We start from the raw sequence: 11,689 nt of genomic DNA, 5'->3' as shown, positions 1-11,689 counted from the left end.
AGAACCGCTTGGTAGAGCGTTTGCGTGAATTGAACTTGTAGGAATAGATCCCTCAGCTAGGATTGTCTTTAGACTTCCATGATATCAAGCACATTTCAAGCCCAATCGTCCAATCAAACCTTGCTTTCATCCCAGGAAGGAACGTGTGTTGGATAATCAAAGCTCTACTAGAGGAGCCTCTATGTGCCTTTGCTATTGTATAGAACGGGGTTTCCAAAGTTGAGGAGCCTCAAAAGGTGGAATTTGAACTTAAGGAGACATTCATAGACCAGAAAGGTTTATGGTTGCTATAGGAAGAGACAACGAGATTCCCATCCTAACCCAAGGCTTATATCGACTCAATGTGTTGTTTCAAATACCAAATTTTGGGCTCCTTTACTGGGACTCATGTGCATATTGTGGTTGTGGAATCTTAAATTCCTCTTTTTTGTTTGAAATTAGTTGAAATTATATGTTTTTAATTCACTTGTGTGAGATTTGATTATGAGCTTAGCAAGTTGTTGGTCTCACTGTGTGGGTGTGAAAACTATTAATTTTAATTAGGTTTCTTGAACAAGATTTAAATGTGTACTAAATGTCCTATTGCATATTGTTGAATGTAGTGATGGCCAACTTATATGAAGTAGTTGACCTTGAAAGATGTTATAAGTTTGATGAGACCAATTATGACATATGACATCGTATGATTCTATCTATGCTCAATGAACAAGGTTACTTAGACTTTGGGACCTTTGAATGAAGAAACCTAATGAGGTAATACTACTCGACACTGTCAAGAGAAGGATGCCTATGAAACTTGGTTTAGAAAGGATCAATGGATACGCTATTTCATGCATAGTATTATGCATGAAGACTTGATTAGTGTATCTGAGAAGTACTTTACTGCCATGTCTATGTGGGACTAGACAAAACTAGAGTATGGAGGTACACCAACTACTAGGTTAAGGGCCATGACCTTGAAGTTAGTTATGTACCGTAAGGACCCCAAGCATACCATGCTTGAGCACCTAAGTGTTATGAAAAACATGATCAGGAAATTGGATGATGCTAGGAACACCCTTACAAATGAGAGATAGATACAAGTAATCATTAAGACACAACCTGATTCCTAGGCCCAAAAAAAATGGTTCTCATACATAACGATGACATCAAAACTTTCAATGATGTTGTCGTTGATGTGGAACTAATGGTGGAGAGCCAAGAGGCAATCCCAAAACAAGTGCTTGTTGCCAAAAAGGGGCAGCGCAAGACATCTTAGTCTAAGCTCAAGAGACAAGGCAAAGCATGAAATTAGGTTAAGGCTTTGAACCTAGTACCAAGTAGAGGCAAATCTACCAAGCAAAAAAGAGGCAAGCGTGGTAGAAATAGAGATCTTTGCAAAGTCAAATGCTATAAATGCCAAGAGATGGGACACTTCAGTCGTGATTGCACTAAGCCGAAGAAGGTAACATTCTAATCCCTTTTTGTATATACTATTATGTGTACGTATACATGTTTTGGTAGCTCATACCCAATCTGATTGGATTGTGTATACACGAGTATTAAGATACATTGTTAGAGATCAAGGGGGACTTATAGATTAGAAAACTTTTATGGATGGCTCCCAAACTATCGACATGGGAATTAACATGAATGAAGCGGTACAGTAGGGTGGTACCACAAGCTTGATTTGCATGTTGAGTGCACATTACTCCATGACTTGCTAAAAGCATCAGAAATTTGATGTAATCTAGTTTCGGTTTTAGCACACTTTTGTCTTTGCTAAATTCCTTAATATTTGGTAGTTATTTTGGAAATATTTTCCAATGACATTTATTTAAACACTGTGACTTTATAATGGTTTCTCAAATCAGATTTTCTTTAATTTAACTATTTTTATTTCATCTTTTATGATCCATGTTTATTGTGATATTGTATATTCTTCGAGCATGCTAGATTAGGATACATGAATCTTGACAAGATTGCCAAGCTAGCTAGAGAAGGCCTTCTTAACTCACTCGGTAAGGCTATTCAATCGACAAGTGGGCCTTGTTTAGCTGGTAAGACTCATTGGAACCTTTTAATAAGGTATCTCAGACCCTTAAGCTTATCCCTGTGGACATTGCAGACAATTAATGAAAAGGAAATTTAAAAATTCTTTCTTCCTTATAACAAATAATAATAATGTAGTAGGAAATAGAGAAAGTTTTCACTTCTAGATATGTTTAGGATGGTAATGACACAAGTTAACAACTCAATATCTTCTTGGGGGGACACTCTTGTAACTATAGTCGGCATCCATAACAATACGCAATCACAGACAAAGTCTTGCAATGTTTATCTTCTTGATTCTGATTTCCTAGCATAAAAGATGCCAACATAAATCTTGAACTTATGAGAAAGAGATTGATGAAAGTATCTCATCTACTCTAGGCAAGGGTGGGGAATTAAAACCCGTCCAACCCATCCTGTATCTCTAGAGAAGATAAGATTGATCATTAGTCGAGTGGGAGTGCGGTACCAATAATTGGGAGCATAGAACCAAATACTAATCCCTTGCACGTAGAAGCACATGAAAACAGATTCATATTTCGTCCTTTTGAGGTTGAAAAGAATGCTATTAGTCGTGCTTCATGAAATGAGAAAGAGCTTGCTTCATTATGTGAAGCACACCCTTAAAGCTAAGGAAATGAGATAAACATTTATGGAAGATGAGATCGATCTTCTAGTGCATGCCTAGTGGCATAGGGATGTGCCTAAAGAGAGGGGATAGACTATGGTGTAGGTTATAATGACGAGAGATATTCTCCCTTGTGGTGAGAATAATCTCATTTTGTCTTATGCTTTTCACAAAATTGGATTTGGAAATCTACCAGTTAGACATTCATAATTTTTCCTCAGTGGAGAACTAGACGATGAGTCCTTTATGGCTTGACTAATGAGTTTTATAGTGAAGGAATAAGGGCGCAAAGCATGATGTCTCATTCATTCATTCTTTGATCTTAAGCAATCATCTAGGTGGTGATACATGAAGTTTAATCATTCCAACACCTCCATTAAGTAAATGAAGATTTCTTTATCCAATTATGTTGACAATATCCTATATGTTGGAGATTTTTTTGTTGCCACTCAGAAGTGGTTGACATAAATCTTCTTGACATGAAGGACTTGGGTGGGGTCATCCTTGTGTTGTGACTGAAGTTAGTAAGAGAATGCATTAGGAAATTGCTTGGTATGGTAGGTCTTATTAGACTTAATAAGGAAAGACTTAATAAGGAAAATCCCTTAAGCAGTTTCATATGAGCAACTTGAAATCCATAAGCATTTTAATGGACAAAGCATGTGTTTTAAGCCTAGACTAATGTTTTGAAATTAATGAAGAGAGATAGAAACCATATGTCCTAGGTACCTAATGCAATAGGCAGTCTGATACACGTGATGATATACACACATGCAGGTATATGATATGCAATTGGGATGGTTATTCATTACAGAGCATTATAGGACTAGGTCATTGATGAGCAATGAAGAGAATACTTTGACATCTCAATAGGACTATAGACCTCAGGCTCGCCTACAGTGGTTCACATTTGAGACTAAGAGATTAAAGCATTTTGGCCTGTAAATCTATTATTGGGATTTATTTTTTGTCATGAGGGATAAGGTTGTTGCTTAACGCATGTGGTAAGAAAGAGACCCACATTGCCCTATCTTTTGTAGAGACAGAGTAAGTTGCTAGTTAGAACGATTTATGATGTTGTTTTACTTATTATAACTCTAATTTTGATAAGTAGGTTCCTTGATGGGTAAGTCTTATGTATTTATAAATGAACATGGCTGTTGTGCAAGAGTCCTTTACAATATTCAAATTTGAATTCAAAATTAAAAACTTGTATTCAAATTTAAAAAATCGAATTCAAAAAACTTGAATTCAAAAATCAAATTCAAACCATAACAGATCCGTTATGGTCTTTCATCCCGCCTCAAACTTTGCATTGGCAGGTGCAAGAGTTTGTCTCTATGCTTGAAGAAAGCTTGTGATGTTAAGCCCTTAGTAAACACATAATTTGATCATCTAATCGAACAAAGTGCACTTTTATGGTGTTGTTCTGAACCAAGTCTCGGACAAAATGATACTCCACTTCTATATGTTTTGTGCAAGCATGTAGCATTGGATTTGCAGCCATTTGTGTTGCAGACACATTATGACAATAAATTTCCATTCCTCTTGGAAGTTGTACATGCAAATCACGTAGAACATAAGAAAGCCATAGTAACTCAAAATGTTGTGACGGCAAGGGATTTGTACTCAACTTCCGTACTTGATCTAGATACTGTAGGTTGTTTCTTGAAAGACCATGAGAATAAATTATCCCCAAGAAAAATGCAAAACCCACTAGTTGATCGGCGTGTGTCTGGGCATCCTGCCCAATCTGCATCAGTGTAAGCAGCTATGAAAGAAAGTTGGGTTGGTTTCAAGAGAACACCAGCATTAATAGTATGCTTGACATAACATAAAATACGTTTTGCTGCTTGTAGATGATCTTCTGTGAGAGATTGCATGAACTGACACACTTGATTGACTACATAGGAGATATTTGGTCTAGTGATCGTCAAATATTGTAAGGCTCCAACTAATTGTCTGTATGGTGTTGGGTTAGGTAGGGGATAACCAGTTGTTAATGATAATTTTGTTTCAATTGCAATCGGGGTAGTGTATAGTTGGTTGCTTAAGCAAAGCTGTGCTCATGCATTAAAGAAGCATAACAGTGCTTATATGAGATCCCAAAACTCTATGGGAAGGCCGAACATTTTTTATATCACTACATTCAGGATATGGTTGCACTAGTAAGAAGTGGTCTAAAAATGTATCTCCATTAGCAATACGTTGGCTAGACTTCTTGATGAAGCCCATTGCAAGAAATGTTTTTCCCTTATCATATAAGGAACTTAGGATTGAAGAAGATTAGCTGTAATATTCAGCCCTATTCTAACCTTGACCCTGACCCAGATCCACTGTTGTATTCAGGTCCGAAGACCCGAAGCGGTGGAAGAAGAGATTTATGGACCATTCTGATTGATGATCATGATTCGGAGACCGAGCTCATGGACATTGACAATGATACCCCTTGCTTAAATGCATTGTCAGTGTTTAAGAAAAGTCTGCACATTGGAGAAGATTAATATGGTTGATGTACCAAATGACCTCCTGTGCACAATCCGAAGGTATTCCCCGAAACTAGACTTCTTGATTGAATTGTGGAAGAAAACCTCACTCAATTTGACCTTGTATAGCCTTTCAAATCCCTACTTGAAGTTGCTGTTCTAAACCTAAGTTTTCTGCTGAAAATATTTTGGTCAATCCTTTTGGTCGATACCATCGACCAAAATATCCCAGTCTGCCAAGTTAATGATTCCATGGAATATTCCTTTTCTATTTAATGTGACTCGAGCCTTGAGCCTTTTGCAATCATTTTTCTCACCTGGGAACGTGGGGAGAGCTTCCCAAAGCAGCTCCTTGGTTAGTGTGAAGGGTATCTCATCAAAGACATTTAGTTTATCATTGATTCTTGTCTTCATCTTCCACACTAAGGTATGACTCCTCATTCCACTCTCTACCCTACCATTTTCTACTCTTTTCTATTGTCATCTTGCTAATGAGACATTTGGAATGGTGCTGCAACCTTGCAACCACCACTCCAAGTGCCTACTCATGCTCAATCCATGATCCCCTTAGCCATTCATTGATGCTATGCTTATATCTCATGCCTAGCATATGTATTCCATGATTTATCTATTACCATCATACTGTTTGATATCAAACTGAGCTATAGAGTGTATTATGTTCATGTTTAACATTGCCATATGATTCCAATCGAATTTCTATTAGTTCCTCTAGCTATTGCATGCTATTCCTCATCAATGCAATCAATTCCAACTCATGCCATGATGTTCATCACTTGAACTTGATAGCTCAAATTGGGGCTTTTTAATTAGACCACTGGATTGGGTTAATTCCATGATTTATAGGGTCCTACTATTGTTGTTAAGTATGCCTCCAAGTTTCGGATTGATCCGAACACCGGAAGACTCATTTCGGACCAAAATCCCCAAAATCCACTATTCTCGCCCCGAGGACAATTTTGGTCGATCCTTTTGGTCGATACCATCGACCAGACCATCGACCAAAGTTGTTCTTGACAACAACCTTGGTCAGTTTTGACCCAAATGACATCCGATTTTCCCGACTTCTTTTCTAACTTATTATTGATGTTTGTTTAGGGCCTTAACAATTCTATTGGACTATTCTTGGTATTCTGAATTCATCATCAACTCATCCAAGGTGAGGATGGTTATATCCATAAACATATAAGTCATCAAATATTGAACTGTGCTTTATTTAAAGAATGAAATCCCTAAATTTCCTTTCAATCATTATGAGACTGTTACATATGTGTTAGAACAGTAGCATTTAAATCTTTATACTTTTGTTGTGTTACTTTATCATTTTGATTTGCTTATGATTATAATGATTCGTTTCAATATCATGATTTGATTACTATTGTGAATATGCATTGGATGCATGAGAAATGATGAGATTTGATGTGTGATTGCTTACGTATGACTTGGGATTTGGGGGTGTCCTACTGACACTTCTGTCTTTGGGCATCGGAGGGAATAGTATGGGATATTCTCCGATGGTGCCTATCGACACTCTCCCGAGTTATTGGATGACATACATAGGATTGTCTAGTTGTGTGGCTAGGTTCATCCTTGTCGTGTCAGACCCGAATCGGAAGGGCATTGAGACCGAACAACCCGTGGTAGTGTATGGTTGGATGGGCGCTCTAGGCCGGTAGCCAATCCGGTAGGGGACATAAACCATGCTACGGATACCTGAAAGGGGCCATTTATTGGTAGAGTTGCATATGGATAGACTTGGGCTCACGGGCGCTCAAGACCGGTAACCAATCCGTGAGAGGACGTGAGAGCTTCCCGTTTACTATATGTGGATGACCAATAGGGTTGATGAGTCCGAAATCCGGGATTTCGCTGACTCTAGTGTGAAGGATACCGGAAAGGATCGCCGGGGCGAGGAATGGACGTATCTGAATTCGACTTGACCGACCGAGTAGATGACTTGCATTGGGCTAGGCTTTACTGTGACATGCGCCAATACTTGACCAAATGGTGATGTGAGAGAGTGGTGACCGATCCCCTTACCACGGCTTTTTGATGACTTTACCGATCTTCCCCGGGCATTCCCAAGATATGGAAATGGGAGAGTGACTGACGACCCAGAGAAGTACGGTGCTATGACTTAAAGCATGTCTACCCTAGAGACCAGCATTCATAGAGTTAGGCTCATATCTGCATCATATGTTCCATATCACATTGCATTATTATATGTTCTGAATGTGTATGATTTCTAATTATGGAATAACTTCCTTGCTGAGTTCTTCGAACTCATTCCTTTTTGTGCAAATGTTTTAGATTACATTCCAGGTACCGAAGATTACGATGGCACCTCCTATGAGGCGGACTATGATTCCACATACTACCCTCCGGGTAGTGGCGTCGGTGAGGATCCGTATATTGGAGCCGAGGAGGATTACTATCCGCACGGGGGGTTAGCCCCACGGTTGTGCGGGAGCGGCAGCGTTGGGTTTACTTCATCCGATCTGGTTGAGGAGACTACCATTAGTATAGAAGAAACCCTAGCATAGTGCCCCATTTCCCTGGTGTATTTGTGGAACCTTGGATATTGTAATTAACTTGTCTTTGAATTATTCTGGTGACACTTGGATATGTAACTAACTTGATTTACTTCTTTTCCGCTGCTCTGAGAGGGTGGCTACCACACCTTCTCACCCTTTATGATTTTGATCACACTTTATTATTATCTATATTCCGCACTCTGATTTAGTTAATCTTATCTTATTCATGATACTTAGTATTAGCTGTTTTTACCATTGATTATTACTGTTCATGATTGTGTTACCGTGTATGTGGGAGGCATGGACCTCAGATCATTGATCCTTGGACTGTGGATCACATCCCGGGTATTCCAAATGGGGTACCGGCTGGGTGGATGTGAATGATTGGTATCGAGCCCAAGATCAAGTGGAACCCCGACCACAGAAACGGTGACGGAACATTCCGAGTCACAGATCCGAAAGTGACTCAAGTACTCCTAGAAGTGAATAATAGATAACCTGGACTAGAAACCAAAATATTTAAACATAATTTGACTCATGAATAAGACACAATAATATAGACAAAACAACTGAACTTCATTGATTTCATAGGGAAATTTTTACAAGTTTGAAAAAGAGAAATACATCCATAATGACATAAAAGAAAATTTCTAGTGATGTCTATGTAGGTGAACGACTCCTGCGATCTGTCTGATCCCTCCTAGATCTGAACTCCTCCTCCAGTCGTGCAAACCTCTCACTGAGGGTGCACATGTGTAACTCCATCCTCTCCTGCCGAGCCTCGATCCTCTCAAGAATAGAGTAAATCGATGACTGATGAGAAGCCACATCTGGAGCCTCAGAAGTCGTGCGTGATGGGCCTCCGACCTCAGTAAATCGTGGAGCGGGAACCTCCTCATGCCTCGGAGCCTCCTCATGACCCTGATCATCATCCTCACTATGCTCATCATCGTCACCACCATCATCATCATCAGTACTATCATCCTCTGAGTCGTCATCTCCTGATGCATCATCGATATCATCCTCATCCTCTGATCTGACTGCATCCTGGAGCCCCATCTTCCTGATCAACCATGTACAAATGGGCTCACCTAAATCTCGACCCTGAATCGTAGGTGTATGCTCCAAGTCCACACCAAAGTACTCAAAGATACGAGTCAAGAGTCGACCGAAAGCCAAGTTCCTATCCCCAGGAAACTCGATCCGATCAATCATGACATTTTGCATGATGTATGCTAAATCGATTTGTACTCCAGTATACATACTATAAATGATCAGTGCCTCCATCGCCGACACTTTGCTATGATGCCCTGCCTTCGGAAGGATGTTTCGCCCGACGATGCGAGCGATAACTCTAGCTGAAGGACGCATTGCGGTACCACACCGGGGCATATAACAGTCAATGTCATCCCATAGAGTCATGCACACCTCGTATACCTCATAAGGAAGAAGCACCTCTGTGATATCTGTACCAGCGGGAATCCACCAGCGGGAATCCACCAACGGGAATCTCGTACGATCGGTACATCTAAGATGCGAGCCAGTGTCCTCGTAGTGAAACTGATCTCTCTACCTCCGACCATGGAATCTATGACAATCCTAGAACCATCCCTCGGATCATCCTCTATACGGTAAGTCAGATTACTATAGAAGTATCTGATAAGATCTGGGTAGACTGGTTGTGCCGTAGTGTATAAGTGAAGCCAATCCATAGCCTCTAATCTCTCTCGGATGCGAAATACCTCTAAATCATCCACATCCACCAATCGTCCGTGCTCGATCGGTATATCATGGAAATAATGCTCGTATAGAAACTCCGCCATAGGAGTAGTGAAATGCTCCTCGTCTATGACCTCAGCCCGGGGAACAAGTCCTCTACCCCTGTCCACTCGTCTCCCTCCTCTAGGCATGGTGTATCTGTTGAAACAAGGAAAGAAACTCATTTGGATTAGTCTCAGTGTGTGATTGTTAGATGAAGGGCATTTTCGTAAATTTTCAGAAAATTCGATTTTGGTGAAATTTTGATTTGATCATTCTAACATATGCATAAGACCTATACAAGCATGCTAGAATACTTTATTTGGTGAAAATCCATCTTTTTGGCATATTCAAAGTGAAAATTCAGCAAGTAAGAGAGAGAAAAATCCCTCTTTTGGCTTGCATTTGTGATTTTTGAAAAATTGGAATTTGACCGAATGGAGAGTGGGAACACTTTTCCCCTAGTAGATCGGTGTTGTAGAAACTTGTTTCATGTCAAAATTCCTTTTGGTTTGAAAATGAGACAAGTGCTTGTAAAGTTGAGTTTTTGTGAAATGAATAGTGTTTTGGTAACCAAAATAGATGCAATCTTGTGTTTGGAACTTAATCTTACTTGAAAAGTTATGAAAACATGTTTCTAATCATTTATATGTATGATTCTAACCATTAGCTACAAGTATTACTCAGTTTTATTGAAGAACACAACAATGGTGAATGAAGTTTACAAGAAAAGAGAAAAAGAAAGAGAACTTACTTGTGTAGATGATCAAGTGAGATTATCAAGAATGATTGAAGCCTTGAATCAAGTCCTAGCACTTTTGAAAACCCTAGAAAATCGCTTTCTCAGAGCTAAACTCGAAATGGTTGAGTGAGAAATGAAAATGAAATGAGAAGTGGGCCCTTTAAATCTGATTTTCGCGCAGAATTTATTTTGGTCGATCCTTTTGGTCGATACCATCGACCAAGAAGCATCGACCAAAATTCTTCATTTTTCTGCATTGGGTTATTTTGGGAATTTTTGATTCTTTGACTCATTTCCTTTGGATTTTGATCAATGCTGATTTATTTTCTTGTTATATTGATAATTCTAACCATGATTTGGTTATCCTATTCGTTGGCCAAGTTGTCTTTGTCAAATTTGAAATTTTGGTATCCTTATCTTTGATCCTTGCAGAATGGTCTTACTTAGAAATCGTTTCGTCGGATCCGGAAGCAACGGAAGCGAAGAAACCCCTGCTTGAGGGGCTCGATCAGCGAGACACGGGACGATAGCCACACCACGAATGGCATTCCTGGTGCCCCCGATATCGGAAGCTTTAGAGATATCGCCAGCGTCATGACCAACATGATGCAACAGCAGGCTGCCCAATTTAATCAAATGATGACTGGTTTTGCTACCCTTCGCAATGAGAACCGTGCCGGAATTGGAACTTCTGGAGCCGCAGCCCCTCTTATGGAAAGATTCACCGGGACACCCCACACCCGTTTGATGGAAAGTTTCCTAAAGTTACAAGTACCTTCCTTTACTGGTGTAACAAAGGACACCCTCTTTCCGAACAAGTGGCTTCGTGAGTTGGAGAAGGCCTTCAGACATTTGCAATGTTCTGATGCTCAGAAAGTGTTGTTTGCCGAGCAGAAGCTTCAGCAAGAAGCTGATGCATGGTGGGCTTCCACTAGGCCTATCCTTGAGACCTTGAATGGTGGTGTTGTTACCTGGGAGAAGTTTAAGGAAGCTTTTTGCAAGAACTACTTTCCGGAAGCTGTAAAGGACGCAAAGGAGGCCGAGTTCATGGCCTTAGTACAAGGTACTTTGTCTGTGCTTGAGTATCAGCAGAAATTTGAAGAACTTTTCTTCTTCGCCCCCGAGTCTATTAAGTCTGAAGAAGCCAAGGCGAAAAAGTTTTTCAAGGGTTTGCGACCTTCTATTAAGGCATACCTCACTGTCTTGCCTCTTGAAGGATATGCTCAGGTGGTTCAAAACTCGAAGAAGCTTGAAGAAAATGAAAAGGAAAATGCTCGAGTTCAGAAACCCTGGCAACCTAGACCTTCTGGATTTGTGGACCGCACTGATCGGCGTTTTGCTAGACCTACTCCTTATCCTGCACCCGCCTTTCAGCCGAGAAATGTTGGTCAGAATCCTAATTCCCTTCCTGTGAGCTATTATGGTCAGTCCAGTGGAGCCAGACCTCAGGGAGCTACTTATCCTCCTAGGCCTGGGATGGTGAATCCTAGAC

Source organism: Hakea prostrata, chromosome 3 (assembly GCF_041222555.1).
Source record: "Hakea prostrata isolate BN-2017 chromosome 3, UWA_Hpros_2, whole genome shotgun sequence".
NCBI classification, from domain to species: domain Eukaryota; kingdom Viridiplantae; phylum Streptophyta; class Magnoliopsida; order Proteales; family Proteaceae; genus Hakea; species Hakea prostrata.
Note: the sequence above shows the minus strand (reverse complement) of the source record.